The following is a 17,839-nucleotide window of genomic DNA, read 5'->3' as shown; positions in this document are numbered from 1 at the left end:
TCAACAGCAAGCAGTCAAAATTCCTGGTTTCAAATTCATTATCATTTTTGCTCATGGTGTATAGAGCTTAAACTAAGCAAAGCAAGCTTAAAGAAATGCTTGGGTGACACTTCAGTGCTCTCAGTAGAGAGATTTATAGCAGGGTTGTAGATGCAGAGGAAGTATCAGGTGGCAGCTCCCAGCAGATCCTGGAGCATTCCAGCAACCTGGGGCAGTGATGTGTTTCCTATGGGGTCATTTGTTGTTCCACCTCTTCTTTTTTTTTTTTTTGTTTTGACAGATATAAGCTGCCTTAAGGCCTTTACCCCTCCTAGGGTTTGTTTGGGGTTTTTTGTTTGTTTGTTTGTTTGTTTTTTGTTTTGTTTTTTTTTAATATGACATTCACGTTAAAATTATTTTTTGACTGATGCTTGGAACAGCCATGGATTCTTATTCTAGGAGCATAAACAGCTGAGGGTGCTGAGTGAGCTGACAGATGTCACCATGAGAGTGATTTTTATCAACATGGATAACCCTGATGACTGCAAATAGACAAACATTGCTGTGTTCAAAAAAAAAAGCAAGAAAAGGAATCCAGGGAACTAAACACTGGTCAGCTTCACCTCTTTCCCTGAGAATATTAATGAGCAACTCATTTAAACTGTTCCTAGACATGTGAAAGACTGGAAGGTAATTGGAAACAGCCAGCATGGATATATCAAGGAAAAATCTTGCTCGACCAACCTGGCTGCCTCCTACAGTGATTGCCTCTGCAACTGAGGGAGAAAACAGTGGAAACCACATAAATTCAGCAAGGCTTTTGATGTATCTTCATGTGGTACCTTTGTGTCTGAGTGTGGGTATGGATGGCATGAATGGTGAAGAATTGACTGCACCATAAGCAATCAATAATTTGAAGTTTCAGTTCAGTGGCTGTTTGCAGAGTCTTTCCTGGAGTTGCTGCTGGGGTGGAACTATTTTGTCACTGATCAGCAAGTCAGTTCCTCACACAGGAGTGAGGCTCATGCAGAAATGTCAGATGGACAAGACTTTGGTGGTCATCAAGTTCAGCCTCGTGCTCAGAGGTAAATCCAGTGCCAGATCAGATGGCAAAGGCCCTTGTCCAGTTGAGTCTCAAAAATCTTCGAGAAAGACATGGAATCATTCTCTGCTCAAGAGGCTGAAGGAGATTAATGCATTTGGCCTGAAGAAATGACAAAAGCAGGGACTTAACTGCATTCTTCATTACCTACATGGACTTTGTAAATGAGACAGACTCTCTTCAGAACTGTAAAAAGAGCAATGGTCATAAACTACAGTAAAGCACATTCTAACAGATTAAAATAAAAATAGTAGTAAAAAAACCAAGCCTCTTGAGCAGAGAATGATTCCATGTCTTTCTTGAAGATTTTTGAGACTCCACTGAACAAGGGCCTTTGCAATCTGATCTGGCATTGGATTTACCTCTGAGCACGAGGTTGAACTTGATGACCACCTAGAGTCTTGTCCATCTGACATTTCTGCATGAGCCTCATTCTTATGTGGCATCTTTTTGACCTAAGGTTTTTGTATATTATAGCATTTACACTGATTGTCCATAAGGCAGCCTGTTGAACAAATCAGACGTATGTTCCCTAAATCAAATGTCTAAAGACTTTAGTAAAATAATTTACTAAAGTCTTAGTAACATAGACGTGAACATAAACCCCTAAATTCTGTGAAAAATATAGGCAGTATTGCCATGTGGCTGTCTGTACATATGCCCAGAGCAATTTTATTTTCCCCTGCTCCTTGGGCTCAGTTATGTTGGTTTGGCTGAAAAAACCAAAATTTTTCTTACTGAAAATAGCAAGTTACGTTAAGTGGAACTTAACTCTCTAGTTCAGTAGGGACAAAGTGTGTCCTGTTGTACTATTCTGATTTAGACTATTAGAATTAGTCTTGGCTTTCTTATATTTTTAGGAAGTTAAGCTCTGTTGAAAATTATGGTGCTTCAGCACTGACTGCAATCTCAGTTTGAAGGCCTTCAGAAATAGCTAATTTTAAAATGAAATTCAAAACTGGACAAAACCAGAAAGTCAGTGTAATTAAATATTAAGATTTTCTCTTTCAAAATCAGCCCTTACATTCTGGCAAGCTTCTGTCTCTCAAAACTGGTAGATCTTTGTCTTCCAATGTCATGTGCTAATGCTTCATCAAGTCTTAACACTGAACTCAGGGCTGGAGGCTATTAATGAAATTTAGATTCTTCTGGAAATAGCACAGCTCTTACAAAGAGAGGCTTTAATGCCACAGAACTAACAGGAGATTAATTACTTCTGTAAAACTTATCATATGCTATCAAAAAAAGGAGGAGGAGATTGCTAACTTCATTTCAAGCAGTGGATCAGTATTGTGAATTAAATGTGTCAAGCAAGAAAAGGAGGCACAGTCTCTAATATTGACCACTTAGCACATGCCTGTATAATACCACAATTTTGAATCCCACAATTTTGGTCCAACAACGGTGATTTCTATTTATTTAAGTCTGAAAAAAAAAAATTAAAAAAATATCAGATTAATAGAACTTGAATTTATTAATCCATCCAGTCACATTTTGAAATACAGTGCATGGCTTTGCATTACTACAGACTGATGATAAAACTCATATTTGCCAACTAATTTCAGCATTGTTAATACTTGGCTTAAGTCTCACATTCCATACTTTTTCGGAAAACAGCATTTCACAGGTTTTGCACTCCAGATTTTTGCTATTCTAAGTGTGACAGGTGAAATTGTTTCAAAATAGGTCACTTGCCTTCGGGGTTTAGCACTTGTGGGTTTTGGAGCCAGCCTTTTTCTGACACAGAAGGGTTTGATGATCTCACCCCTTAGCTCTGAACAGGCTTCTGGCAGGAGTGTCCTGGGCACTGTTGAGCACTTGGCTGCTTCTCTTTAACCAGTTCCTTCCATGACAGCTTGTAGCCTGCATTTATTTCTACTTCATTCTGCCCCCAGCTTCTGATTTTGATGCTGCTCACACTGAAAATTGAGGGATAACTCAAGTTTCAATCCCCATTTAAAGCCTTTTCTGACTGCCTGACACTTTTGGGGTGTTTTCCCATTGCTATCAGAGGAATGTTTTCAGTTGTTCTAACTTGAGTTGCCATTTCTTTGCTTTGAAGGCTTCTCTGTTCCCTTTAGTTTGTTACTTTATGCATTCCTTAGAATTTCTCATCTTGCACGTGTGGGATCATTTTTTAAAAAGCAGTGATTTATCTTGTGAATTTCCTTTTTTTTTTTTATGCAAGACTTGTCTCTTTATGGCTCACATATTTTCACTAATAGATGTGCAAAAATACAGGCCTTCTCTGTGCAGAAAGGCTGACACTGCCCTCAGTGCAGTTGACTGAAGGTGGTGCTTGCCCACACAGTGCTCCCGTTGGTTGCTAACCAGCTCTAATTTAGGATGGTGTTGGCTCAGGACTGTTGGAAATCTGTGGGCTGTCATATTTAAAGATGTGTGTGATGCTAATTTGAAGATAATCTTTGATGTTTAGGGTTTTAATATGAAATCTCTGTGCTCTAGTCTAAAATTTGGGACTTTGTAGAAGACCCCAGACATCCCTTCAATGGCAACTCTGCTTTTTTACTATTGCAAAAGTGAATTTTATGCACCAAATAATTTATTCATGTTCTTCATCTCCTTCTTGTTTTATATTTTTAGAGTATTAGTCCCTGCTTTTTCTGTCCAGGATAGAAATTTCCTGCAGTGCCTGTTGTGATAATTTCTTTCCTTCTGTGGTGTTCCTCACAATGTTGATAGCTTCACATGCTGCATTAGTAGTTTGGATACATCTATTTCAGTATTAAAACTTCCTGATTTTAGCACACAAGCATTATGGGTTTTGCTCACTTTTTTTTTCTTTCCATCCAAAAAAAATGCTTCCCAATGAAGCTGGCCAAAATCCTGAGGATTGAGCTTCCTTTGTGGGGCACACCTTGGGGCAGAAAGAAGTCCAAAAAGGAAGAAAGGTGACCTGGCTGAGGGCAACTCTGCCAGGCCAAGAACTTCTCAAGCTGAGTTAGCTGAAGCTTTGTAGACAGATTCCCAGTGCTGTGGTGCCAGTCTTTGCTCTTCCCCTTCATCTCATGGAGTTTTTTCTGACTACTGCTGCCAGAAAGAAAATCCTTGCAGGTTAGAGATGATTAGAAGAGTATATTTAGATAACATCTGGGGCCTGTTTCGTGGTTTGGGTTTTTTCTCACTTTTTTCTGGCTGTAATAGTTTGTCTAAGCTCAAGATATGCTGTTAAAATCTGTACTATTATCTCCTGTTGAAACTCAATCCTGTAGTTAAAACGTTTTGTTTTCCATCATCTGGAGGATGAGATTTTATTGGTAGGAGAGAGTCAATAGTTTGGAGCTGCAGTAACATTTCAGGAATAAGTGACATCACTCTGGGATCAGCTTTCTCAGAGTCTAGCAATCCTGACAGCTAAGTTGCTTTTCCTCTGGGTCAGGGCTGTGCAGCACTCACTGGGAAACAGCTTCCAAGAGAAAAGGGTCGTCCCTCACATCCTTACTTGTGTTTTCCTGTTTGTGTGTCAAGCTTGTGCTAAAGAATTCATGTCTCTGGAGACTGGTGAGTAATTCTTATACATTTTAATGATTGTTTTTCCTAATAAAGCATTTCCTCCCACTTTGGAAAAAATGCTTTTTTAAAGATTTTTTTTTTTTAATGCAGCATTCAAGAACTCGCAATATATATGCAAAGCAGAGCACAACTTTGTAGAGTTCAAGTTAAGATTTTAAGTAGAAGTCTGATTGTGGGTAGAGGTTGCGTTTGTGTTTATTACTTACTGTAACTGTGTCTCACTTCCAAGATTTTTATTTAGACATGCTTGTCTGCTAAATCATGTCATAGAGATGGAATGTAGCAGGAATTTGAGCTTTTTTAAATTAGCTGGCAATGCTGGATGGGAAGTACTTTGCAAATAGACACTTGTAAGGTACCTGATTTTAACACACAGCTCATATGGCAGTGTTACTGGATGCCAGGTTTCAAATGTGATTTCGGCGGTTGTAAGTGCTTGTGGAGGGCACAAAACAGAAAACCAGGTACATTTCCAGTCAGTGTATATATCTGTGTGTATGTCACCTGCAAAGCTGGGTGTTTATTTCCGTAGGGATGTCGTATAATGAGCTGCAAAATCTGTCAGCATAAAAATTATTTCAGAAAAAAACACCAGCCAACCTACAAAGCAGTATCTGGTTGTAGCTTAGGATTTAAATAACTGAAAACCACTTCAGTTTCCACTTCATGGTAACTGTTTTCTCTTCATATAAAATGCATGTCTTCTTTTCTCCTCCCTGGCAGTTAAATGTCTAATTGTAAAAGTGCTGCAGTCCTGTGACACGCAAAAATCTTGTCAGATTCCAATTTTGAGAAGGTTTTTTATATTTTATAGCTAGAAAATTACGGCACAATTATCTCCAGGGAGGCATTTAGCAAGGGAAGCCCAGGGTTTTGCTGTGTCACTTTGATTTTGGTTTCTTTTGGTGTTCCTTTAAGGATGACAAGTCTTGATGGATGAATACATGCAAAAAAAATGTCTTCTTCATCTGTTTGAAGATTCTGGGGAATACTGCAACTCATCTCAGTAAAAGTTAGGTATTGATTTTCATCAGGAAATAATTCCAGACAGAATTTGGATGGTCTGAATCAGAGCTGTGGGTGGATGTAATACATCAGCTTCCAGAAACCTGTGCTTAGGGTAATTTCATTAATGCAGCAACTGGCAATTCTTGTGGTATGGTGGTGTGGTGGTGATGTATTGCAGATGCAGAATGGATGTAATATTTATGATTTACGTGATTTGGAAGATGACTGTTAGCATTGAAGTTCCTTTGTAGCTCTGACTCTTCATGTAGGTGGTTTGGCTCCTAACCCAGAACTAAAAACAATGAGCTCTGGGAAAAGCTTTTTAAATTCTGTTGTCGTGAATAGAAAAACGATTTTCTGTGTCATTATAGTTCCCAAATAAATTCTAATGTTGAATTTAGATAAATTTTAATGTTTCATTTTAGTGAGATGCTTATCTTACCAACTTGGTGCCTTTTTTATATTTCTCTTTAAGCTTGATAAGTTGAATTTTAATGCAAGTTTTATCACTGGTTTGTTTTGTGGGGTTTTTTTAGTGTGATTTGGGCATAGCCATAATAGTTTTTTATAGGCAGTTATATCAAACTGTCTTTAAAAAGTTTAAAGTGTGCTGTGCTTTTTGGTATACTGAATGTACTATTAGATGGAAATAAATACAGAGGCTATGCACAAAAATGAAGTGCTGGTAGCATTTTAGGTTTGGAATTGTATAGATTGAATGGCATAAATTGCTGTTGTGCTGTTCTGTTGACAGGAATTTAGGATTGTACATAAACTTCTAATTTGCTACTTTTCTTCAGCAAAAAAACCCCATGCAGCTATACATTTAAGTTAATCAGTTAAGCACATAATAATGTGCCTAAATTCTTTCCAGAAAAGAAAAGGGAATGGAATGAGGGGCCTTTCTTAAGTATAGGTCTAGAAATGCTTACTGCATATGTTAGCTTGATCATGGCTGCTAGTATGAGACTTTCTGGGTTTGTTGGTTAACTGAATAGAGGCATAGTTGGTGTGGTGGTAGCTAGAATTTTCCAGTTACTTTTTCCAGCCCATAAGAGTCACAGTCTAGCTCATAAGTTTCCTGTTTTCTTGCAGGATTTGGGTTGCTGGTTTTTGGGGTTTTTAAAGGAAAAAAAATACAGTTTTAATATGAGCAAGGTTTTTAAATCTTAAAGTATATTTTTATTTAGATGTGTTGCTACCTAACATAAGCTAGCAGAGGAATATATTGATGTATTTAAAGCTGTGTGTCACTGAACTGCATGACTGAAAGAAACTTCTGGCTTTGCCTCTAAATTGAGCCAGGTGTATCAGTCTGCTATTTTACTGGTGAAAGGGGGTTACATGTGGTTCTTCTGATGTTGAAACTCCTGTTTTATCTAAATAATATGATCCCTACTGGAACACCAGGTGTGAACATTCAGTGTCATCTGCAGATTCACTTACCTCGCCATAGAAACAAATTTTTTGCAGTAAACAAGTGAAAGCTGTCATGCAGACAAAAAATTTTCAAAAGCCTCAAGTGTGGTGTTTATTTTGGGAGGCAGAGAGGGAAGGGATAAATTTCTGATTTCACCTGAGCAGTGAAATAGTTTAGAGCCATGATCATGGAACAAATTCTTTACCTCAAAATACCTTCTGCCTAATGAAGAAAAATATGAACAACATTCATGGCAAGGCACTATTTTGCTTGCTCATACTTGCTTTTGGGGAAGCTGATGAATTCATTGCTTGAACTTAATTTTTTTTTTTAATATGCCTCATACATTGATCTGTTTTCTCACTTTGTAGAATGTTCTTTTTCTGCAAAACACTGAAAACACTTATTTTGTGAAGACCATGTTTGCTTTTATAACATAACATATTATGAAATCAAGCTTTTATCTTGGCATTAAATCATTTAAAACTTTAGTTATGGGGCAATGTCAGTCATTCTAGGGTTGGAGCTCTCCAAGCAAAAGTGAAAATAAATGTTATCTGAAGTTGTTTGACCAACATGTATTTTGGCTTGTGCGTTTTCTGTTCCTTTAAAATGTGTAGAGTAGGCTGGATTGTTTGGTTTGGGTGGTTTTGTTTTAATTATCTCCAGGAAAAGGGCATGAGGAGGGAGGGGACCATGGCAGATGTTTTTTGCTGACTTGTCATTGGCAGAGCATCCTTAGAGCCCTGCCTGGGGCAGGCATGGGTCAGGAGTGTGCTGGGTGTTAGCAACCCTATAAACAGCAGGCATGGGAAACCTCCCAGGCCAAGGCATCAGTATGGCCAAACTCCATAAATTCCTACTCCATGGAAGAGTTCTCCTAGTGACAGTTTGTTTTCAACATGCAAAACTTACTTTAGTCCCCAATCTTCATGTGGAATGAGAAATTGCTGGTGAACTGATTTTTTTTTTTTCTCCTCTCCCAGCTTCTATTGTTAAAATTCATTGCTTTATGATCCAAATTGCATATGAGGAGAATAATATTCAAAAATACCTTCAAAAAGGCTGTCTTCAAGGGACTCTTATTGTGATGTCCACCATGAAAGAGTATCGTTGTCCATACAGCTCTAGCCAGTAGCATGTTCTAGAGATTTCATTGCCACCTTCATCAGAGCAGGATGCACAAAACCAGGTTGATAAAGAGTTAAACAGAGTCTGTGATTGCTGTTCCATGAGTTCTGTGGTGCCTGGAGCTCCAGTGGGCACCAGGAATCCAGGTTTAAAGGAAAGAAACAAATAAATATTGGTATTTTCAGCCAGGAAAGACCAAGGGTGTTGGGTGTTTTCCTCTTTGTGCCAATTCTGAAGCATCGTGCCACTCCAAACCTGCTGGCCATAAATACATCTCCAAACTTGCCATGCTTTGGAGTTAGGAAAGGGAGTACACCCATAGAGAAGCTGGATCCCCATAAAGAATGCAAGATTTGGCATGCCAGAAGAAAACCTTCCAGAAACAGTTGAATGTCAGAAGGTACATAACAAGTAGAACTGTACTGAGTAGCTGGAGAGCTGTAAAAATTCTGCATAGCATTGTTACTTTATAGATCTGGAACGTCTCTAAAGTTGCTGATTCTGCAAAAAGGATATAAGGTGAGAGATGCTGTAAAAACATATTTCTTTACAAATCCTCTGTTTTACAGTCTTGAAATGTAGCCTAAAATCTGCTTTCCTGATACAATATGTAATCCCGAAAGAAAAAAGTAGGAGGAGGACTTTTCACTTCTGGGTTTCATAGGAATAGTCCCTGCCTTGCAAATCTCTTCCGTATGTTCATGTTTTCTGCTGGTAAGAGGAGAATTGAGTAATACTCCATATGGTAAACAGGAGTTAATTTGACTTTTTTGGATACTATTTTACTAGTCCTTTAAAAGTGTTTCCCAAGCCAGATTCAACATAAGAAAAACTTAAACAAGTTCCTAAAGAAGTCTATAAAGAATAATGTTCCCACCCAATACAGAGGGTGTTTTCTCTGGGGTTTTCTTTGCCATTTTAAAATCCCATGAAATGACTGACATTGAGTGTGATCCCAGTGTTCTTCTGTCCCTGACCCCTTGCTCTGACACAAATGAAATAAACTGATTTTCCCTTCCCATAAGGAGTTTCTCAATGAACTTAGTCTTCACCAGGATATTTTTCACTACCATATAGTTACACTTTTAGAAATGTCAGGTACAGATGAACTGCTCTCTCATTAAAAACACTTAAAACACATTAAAAACACATTAAAAAATCACTTTTGCCTGATTGAGGCTGGAGATGTTCTTACACAATAGCTGTTGCCAAAAAAGCCAGTTCCATGTCACTTTGCTGTACCCCAAGCTTGAAAAAAACCACCTTAGAAAGAAAAACAGCTCCAAGATCCTGGCTGTCTCTGAGGTATGAATTTAATGCAAGGTCATTGGAGACATCATGTCTGTTCAAGAGGTGTTGTCCTGTAGTTTTCTCTGCTGCTCTGCAGTTTAACCTTGGAAGGAACAACCTGGTGTGCCATTTGCTGAAGCACAATGTGTTGCTGGGTCAGCAAAAGTCTTTAATAAATATTAATTGTTATTTCCATGGTATTGTGAGGTAAGGATACAGGTGTGAGAGTCAGGATGTAAAACTAGGGGACTACTGAATTATAATGTTTTTTTGCTTGGTATTCTTCCTGCAGAGCTGTCAAATGTGCTGACAGTTCACTTTGTAAATAAAGTGTAGTTGTTCCTCTGCATTTATGAAGCAAAAGGATAATGCAGATCAATCTGTGTAGGTGTTGAAATCGAAGATGTGAAAATACAAGGGGAGGCAGCCAAGAAATACTTTTTGTCAAATGGAAATTTCTGGACTTCTAGAGCCAACAGTTTGATTATGAGACCAGTAGGCATCAAAGTGATTGACAGTCTGCATATAAGCAGTGGGTGGCAGACGTAAACTCTTGATCAGATGGGGTTCTGAAATTTCATCTGTAAATTGAATGATGATATATCCTGCTACATAAATGCTGTTTTTCTTGTGGTACTTACTTTGGCCAAGTCACCTTCTAAAACACCTGACATGAAGCACATTCTAAAAACCATATGTGTTTTGTTGTTTTTTTTTTTAATGCTAGTGTATTTATTATAGCACTTTAAATAATTAATTTGTGTTTACCCATTATACAGATTTTTGTCCTTAATTTAAAAAGGCCAAATTACTTTAATTAGAGAAAAAGTGTTACTCTTCATCTGCTCTGCTTCCTTACCTGATAGTGTGTATTGGTGTTGCTGCCTCTTCAGCCATCTGTTTAAATTGTGGTTTTCATTTATTTTATAAGAAACTTGGCATTGAGATGGGAAGAATTAAAGCATTACTTAAGGAAATAGGATTTAATCTTATGTATTCAGCTTGACTTGCTTTTTTTTTTTGCTATTTGTTAGGTAGACTGGTTCTAAAAATCAATTCATTTTCTCAAAATAACTTTTATTATGGATATTTTGTATATGGGTGGGTCCATCTGGGCTGACATTCTCTGCCTGATAAGGACTTGTGTTGATGTTTTAAGATGAGTTGTGAGAGCACCACATCAAAGTATGATACTCTCTGGTGTTCTTCTGTAAATAGTGTAAGGGTGCTTTTCCTGAAAAGCAGTATATTTTTTTTCCTCAAAAGCAGCCAATGCCTGCCTACTTTTTATAAATGCTGGAAGTTAACAAGATGAATAATAGGCAATGATTACTTGAAAATTAAATAAAAGAGGGGATATGTGGGCTCACTGCAGTTAGATCAGTTCTCAAAGCTACCCCACAAGCCTGATTGGTGTCCACACCTGTAAATTAAAATACATTCTATGTGTACCAGGATTGTTAGTCTGGTTTAGGAGCAAAGGAGCATTAGGTGTGATGTTTCAAGAAAACAGTGTAGGGTCTATTTTAAAGGTTGTGAGGGTTCTGAGAAAATCCTGAGATCATTTCTGATCTACTTGTGATGTCAAACAAATCCCATAACCAATTTTATTTGTTGTTGACGTTTTTAATCTTTTCGAGACTTGTAGATCAATTTGCTGCTGTTCTAAGGCAATAATATTGTTATTTTTCTGAGAAGATCAGCTCATGAAGCTGCACTCAAATGAACTGAAAGAAAGGAGAGCTCAGCGAGGCTCAGCTGGGACCTTGGGGATGACAAGTGACACGTTCAGTGTTCCAGCTCAATGCCACACTTTGTACCCCGTGTTGTCTCTGGGCTTGAACTTCACGTCACAGGCAATGAATATTTTTAATGGAGTTTGTACTCTTTTGTCTGAGATGAATGCAGGCCCACACATGGTGTAAGCTTCAATTAATTATCCTCTGGGGCCTGCTGCACATATTTGCATATGCTCTATCAGTGGACCACCAAGATTATTCAATTAAATCCTCACAATGGCTTTAAGAAGGCCCATGATTAAAGCCTTAGTGATGACTGTTCATTTATAAAATAATTATTTTTATAAATTTCAGTCTCGGTGCTTATTTCTTGCACAATAGGATCTATTGGGAGGGACAGCTTGAACTATAGGATGTGTCTGAATAGGTACACAGTCACAACTGATAGACATCTGGATGCACCAACATTTCAGCTGTTTTCTTCTCTCAGATTGCTAAAAGAAAGATTTCTAATCATTTCCCAGATGACAATGACTTGGCAGAAGTTTGCCAGACCATTTTTTTCTCTCAGCAGACTTAGGAAGGGTCTAGTTACAACCTGGTGCATTCTGATATAAGTGCTTGATAAACATGGTTTTCTTTTAGAACTTCTGCTGAGTTACTAATAGAAATGTGGTTTTATTTAATAAAAATGGCTGTTTACCAGAGGTGTGATTGTGTGGTGACTATGCCAATTCCCAGGTATCTGAAGTGATCAAGAAATGGAAGTTGTGTAGCTGTCTGGAGACAGTGTAATGTTGTTTCACTTCTGTATAACCTTGGTTTAGATGATTAAAGGATTGGTGTGATTTGCACAATCTTAGGAAAGCACCAATTGCAAAAAAACCAAAGCAACCCACAATTCATTCAAAAAAAAAACCAAAAAACAAACAAACAAAAAAACCAAAAAACCAGAAAGCAAACAAATCTGAGTAATGATAAAATCTACCAGATAAAAATGTCATCAAAGATAGAAAATGTAAGATAAATGAGGTATTTAACTACTTCTATTAATGACTATTGGTTTTTTGATACCAATGTGCTTAGAGAGATTTGCAAAGCAACACTGTGCTTTTACCAAATGTCTTTTGAAATTCTGTTGTTGAATTTGAGGTAGTAATTCACTGAAATTATACAATTTTCTTTTATTTTTATGGATCTATTGGATTTGTAACTCAATAAATTGAGGAACTTTACTTTTTTGCAATTCCATAGGAGGAGCTTGTTGAACAAATACACAACTGTTTCCACATCAATAGGTATTACACTGCTTAAATTGTCTGCATTCACTTTTCTTAGAAGTATTTTCAGCCTTTTTTTTTCAAAATATAATTACTGAAAAACATGTTAAAATTGCTAAGAGGAATTGCTATTAAAATTACTCTCTCTTGTAAAATATCTCTAATTTTCATGCAGTGAAATGGAAGCATAAGTCAGAACTGCCTTTTGAATTCTTACTTCTATTTCTAAAGCTTTCTCAAGAGCACATGTACTTAGGCTTTTAATAAATGAAATAGGCCAAGGCTTGCATCACTGACTTAAATGGTATGTGGTGAAGATAATTTTCTGTCTAGTGAGCTTTGAAAAGAGTAAAAGTTGCTATGTAGCTATAAAAGCATTTGCTAAAAGTTTTTTACTGAATTTGATGCTTGTAGTTGTAGAGGGGGTGACTAAGAGAGCTCAATTATCTCAATTATCTCTAATTTACTTGGTGTGATGAATTTCTTCTGGTAGTGTTGTACAGTTGTGCTCATGCAATCTGTGTTCATTTGTCCCTTGTAAATTCAAGTCAGGTTCATTTCTTGTTCTGAAAATCTCTAATATTGTATATGTAAGAAAACACCAATTAGTGGTTTCTAATTAACCCCTATTAATGAAATGTCCCAATTTATTGGTGTGCTAATATGAGTGGTCAAACTCCAGCAGCAAAAGACAGCTTTTGCTTTGTATTGGAACAGGGTTTTTTTTGTTTGGGTTCTTTGTTTTGGGGGCATGCTTGTTTGTTTGGTTTGGGTTTTTTGGTATTTTTTGTTTTGGTTTTTTTTTGGGGGGGGGGGTTGTTTTGTTGTTTTTTTGTTTTTGTGGTTTTTTTAATTAAATGTGGCTTTTTGCTGCCCTCTCTACAAGTTAACTTTACTTGTTCTACCCTCTCTACCTCTTCATAGAGAGGGTGCAGTGTCCCTCCTGCATCAGGGAAGCAAGATTTTGGAAAACATCAGCTGATCAGCCATCTGCTGTCAGTTTTCACAGAATGCCAGGCTGGAAGGCACCACAGTGGGCATCTGGTGCCACCTCCCTGCCCAGGCAGGGTCACCTCAGAGCACAGGGCACAGCAGTGTGTGCAGATGGTTCTGGAACATCTCCAGAGAGGCAGATGACCTCCCTGGGCAATCTTGGTGGGCAGTCTTGGTCTGCACAGCTGATAGGGTGGAAGTTCTTCCTTGTGTTCAGGTGGAACCTGGGCATCAGTTCCTGCCCATTCCTCTTGTCCCACCATTGCTGGGCCTCACAGTCCCTGCTCTGAGCCCCCTCTGAAGGCAGGGACAGACAGGGATGAGGTCTCTTCTCAGGCCTGAGCAGCCCCAGCTCCCTCAGCTTTTCTCCTGAGAGATGCTCCAGTCTCCCCACCATCCCCAAAGCCCTCACTGGATCCCCTCCAGGAGCTCCATGTCTCTTTTGTCCTGAGGAGCCCAGAACTGGACACAGCAGTCCAGATATGGCCTCACCAGGGCTGAGAAGAAGGTGAGATGATGATGATCTCAGAGATGGTGATGAGTGTCCTGTCATCAGCACGAAGAGGCAGCAACAGCCAGACTGGAGAGTCCAGTGGTGCTTCTGCTCCTCAAACCACCTGCTGGACCATGCTGCTCCAAACCCTGGCTCTCTTCAGAAAACATAGTGTGGGATTTCACTTCAGAATCGTTACTCTAGGTCTTAGAATCTCTCCAGGGAGTTAACCATTAAAGGATCCTTGGGTTCCAAGTCTGAGGCTTACAGGGAGTTCTGCCTCCTAAAACCGACTTCCCTGTTCTCCTAAATCTTACCTCCGATAGCAAACAGGGTGTTAGTCATTTTTACTACAGAGTAATGCTTACAGAATTGAACATTTTCTTCATCTGCAGTCTGCTATCAAGGTACTGTATCAGACCCTATGCCCAGGGCTCAAAATGTAATGAAATGTTACATAAATGGATGACACATGGCAGGTGCATCTCAAAAATTGCCACCACAGCTTTGTGGCCCTTACTGAGCCTCCGTATTTTATCAATTCCCAGATATGTTACCTAAAGAATGAAAGACACCTCCCACAAAGTTCTGGGAACCCTGAGAACAGTAACTTTTCCTGACAAGGGAGTGTTTGATTAGGAAGAGAAGTTTTTTATTAAAACCTTCTCAATCTGTAATAGAGTGCATGCAGTTTTAGCAAGTATTTCATCCTAGTATTCTGAAAGAGTTGTTTTTTAAAGTGTTTGCTCCTGCTTACGTAAACTTAGTTTTATGTTGGAAATATATCATCAGAGCATGTTAATCATATCTGCTCAAGTGAGAAAAGGCTGTTTTCATATGGATATTTTCACTGGAATATGAGTGTGGGTTTAAAATGGTCTCATTGAGAGGAAGGCTTATAATTTTGGGGCAGCAGTGCTTAATCTTTTGGAAAATAAAAATAAAAGCTGGACTACAGTCAGCTGTATAGAAATGTCCAGATGCTTTTCACTACAGCAGCAGCAGCAAAGATACCAAAGCTGCTATAACTATAGCTGAGGAGGACTTAAAAGGAAAGTCTACAGAACTGGCAGGTTGCCTGAAAAAATAAGCTCAGAGCAGCCCAGAAAAATGGTGGCAGCAGTAACTACAGTTTAGGTGTTACATTGTCTGCCAAGAAAATGAGTGGAATTTTGTCTGCACCTTCCCAAAAGCGTGTGCACACACAAAGGGTCACAAACACTTTGTTCTCAGCAGCGTATGGGACGTGTTACAGGTCTGTCAGCACTTGGGAACTGGCTGTCTCTTCACTCCCACTTTTCCTGGGGCTCCCTGATGTTTAGTTACCACACTCAGATGTTTCCCTGTGGAGCCAGGCAGCCCCCTTTCCAAACTTGTTGAAAAACCTTAATTGAAAAAAGGCTCGTGTAATTCTAGGGTATGATAGCGCTTGCATTGGGGTAAAAAAGCGCTTGCATTTGCTGTTTGCTGTAAAATGTGGCATTGCAGATTCAGTGAAATAGAAGTGGCAGCATAGCCACAGACCACATCCTTGCTTGCTGTTGTGTAGGGACTGCATTTACTTAAATTTTTTTTCCAAATTCAGACAACTGTTGGTTAGGTAAGTATAACTGCATTTATTGCTGTTAGAAATGAGACATTCATATGCTGCAAAGCAAGCACACAAGGTAGAAATGGCTGATTTGATTCACCAGGTGAGGAATGAAGGGCTTCATTCACAGAAGCCAAACAAATCTGCCCTAGACTTGTCTTATGTTTGTTTCCAGTTGAACCTTACCTTTAAATATCAGTGCAGAAATTCAGCATGAATGCAGACAGCATGGCTTTATTGCTCTGGTAATCTTGATCTTACCTTATTTGTCATCTTTTCAAGTAATTTGTCATGAAAAATGCATAGAACTGCTTCTCATAAGAAATATGTCTCAGCATATTTGTGCTATATAGGGATTGTGTGTATCCATAATAGAGATTAGATTGCCAGCCTGTGAATCTCAAGACCTGGAATAAATGTTAGGAAGCAGATATTTGGTGTAGCATTCTTCTGAAATGTGTTCTTCAGTGCTCATTTGTCAAAAGGAACAGTGTTTCTAAATTAAAGATTTGGAGGCCTCTTAAAAGTTGTCCTGGTTTGTGATTTTTGTTTGTATTCAGCCTTTGCTTTGATGGCCACATTGACAATAAGCAAATGAGAAGGCCTTAGCACTGAGGAACACATAAATAAAGGCTACAAAGAAAGGGCATGAGAGAAGCTTTGAAGTGGCATCTAGCTTTAATTTGAGTGGGAGAAAACCAGATGTGTCTTTGGGAGTTCTGGCCCAGCTCTTTTTTTTTTTTTTTTTTCTAAGAGGACAGGGAGCTCAACCAAATCATTCAATGGAGAGACCCCAAACCAACTGTTTCCACCCTTGTCCTTTGATCTTTGTTGCCACTCTGGAGTGAACTGTTTTGTTCCAGAGGAAAAATGGTCTAACCCTTCATTTTAACTGTACAACTGGATTACATATCTCCTTTTTCCATTCCAGCTGCAGTTATCTGAGTTAATTTCCTATGGAATATACTGACAAAGATCATAGTGACTTCAAAGCAGCAAAACTGATCAGAGTTTTGATTTGGCAGACTTTTCTAACGTGTGTTAGAACAAAACATTGGTGCACAACATTTTGGGTCAGCAGTCCTGAAAACATGAGATAGAAAACAAAGAAACCTGCTTGCGTAGGACTTATGTTGGCAAGCTCTGCACCTGGAATGATGTGCTTAGTTGCTGCTTACAAATAGAATAATATCTCTGAATTATATATTTGAGGGGTTTTTTTTTTCAGTAGTCCTTGGATCACATTAAACCAACAAAAAGATTGCTGTTGACTGTACATTTAGTGAATAGACTAAAACTGCACAACAATTTTTTTTTTAACATGTCTAGAAAATAAGTAAAATAATCCTGTCTTCTAAAGAGATTAAGAGTCTTAAAGGATGGAAGGGAGAGAGAGAGTAGAGAAGGCGGCAAATAACGTGAGTCAAATTCAAGGTTGCTGTCATTTCTAACCTGAACAGGATAAATCCTTTTGCTCTGGGGGCTTGTCCATGTGCCAGAACTAAGCTACCTTATAAATGATGCCAAAGCTTGCTGCTTTCAGAGGAAAGGATTGGAAAGTTGGAAAATTCTGGAGAAAAGGGGTCAAGTTAAGTTGGGTTGGCTGTTAGGTTGGTACCAGTTGTCTTGCACCGAGATATCTAAAAATGGATCTTCTACCCATGTGAGGCTATTTTGGTGGGGTTTGGGTTGCTTGTTTTCACATTTATGGTTGGTTTGGTTTAGTTTTGATTGACTGATTCTTTCATGGCGGGTATAAAACCACTGCTGGAATCAAGCAGAAAGAATATTATGTTGATACATGCAAGAATTATGCTTTATTTTGCATTTAATTGCTTCTCTCATGTCATCTTAATGTAGATTTCTGGAGTCCAAAACATTCCAGAAGCAAATATTAATGAGGAATAGTTTTTGTCACATACAAGTCTGGAGAAAGCTCATGAATAGTAATGAAATACACAGGGAATTTTTTCCTGTCTTTGTCTCTAGTGTTTAGCATGCCATTAATATAGATCCTAAAATAGTAAGGGTCAGTTAGGGCCTTCAGAAAAAATGGAAAAGACTTTTGTGTGTGGTTGTCCTGTGTTCTCAAAACATGGGAAAAACTGGAAGGAGAAAGGAGGAGGATGTACCTCTGCATAAGTGAAAAGTAACACACTGGCTGTGTCAAAGTGAATCACTCTCTTTCCACAGAATAAAGTACATACACATGAATATGCAAGGTTGAAACTCTGAATTACACATTGGACTTGGTATAAAGTTGAAGTTAGAGTTCTCAG

At 38.4% G+C, this 17,839-nt stretch overlaps 1 protein-coding gene across 16 annotated transcripts in view; it reads left to right on the top strand.

Annotated features, from left to right (window-relative positions):
* Nucleotides 1-17,839, top strand: part of PLEKHA5 (pleckstrin homology domain containing A5) — a 158,906-nt gene that overhangs the window by 70,672 nt on the left and 70,395 nt on the right. Inside the window, exon 1 of one of the 16 annotated variants that reach the window (XM_077178122.1) lies at nt 4,467-4,603. The exons of the other annotated variants lie outside the window; for them this stretch is intronic. The gene's annotated coding sequence lies outside the window, so the exon portion shown is untranslated. Of the gene's footprint in view, nt 1-4,466; nt 4,604-17,839 lie in introns of those variants that run through there. 16 annotated transcript variants of the gene reach the window in all.

Source organism: Agelaius phoeniceus, chromosome 5 (assembly GCF_051311805.1).
Source record: "Agelaius phoeniceus isolate bAgePho1 chromosome 5, bAgePho1.hap1, whole genome shotgun sequence".
Lineage (NCBI taxonomy): Eukaryota > Metazoa > Chordata > Aves > Passeriformes > Icteridae > Agelaius > Agelaius phoeniceus.
The sequence above is the reverse complement of the archived record's forward strand: the minus strand, read 5'-3'. Positions and strand labels throughout refer to the sequence as shown.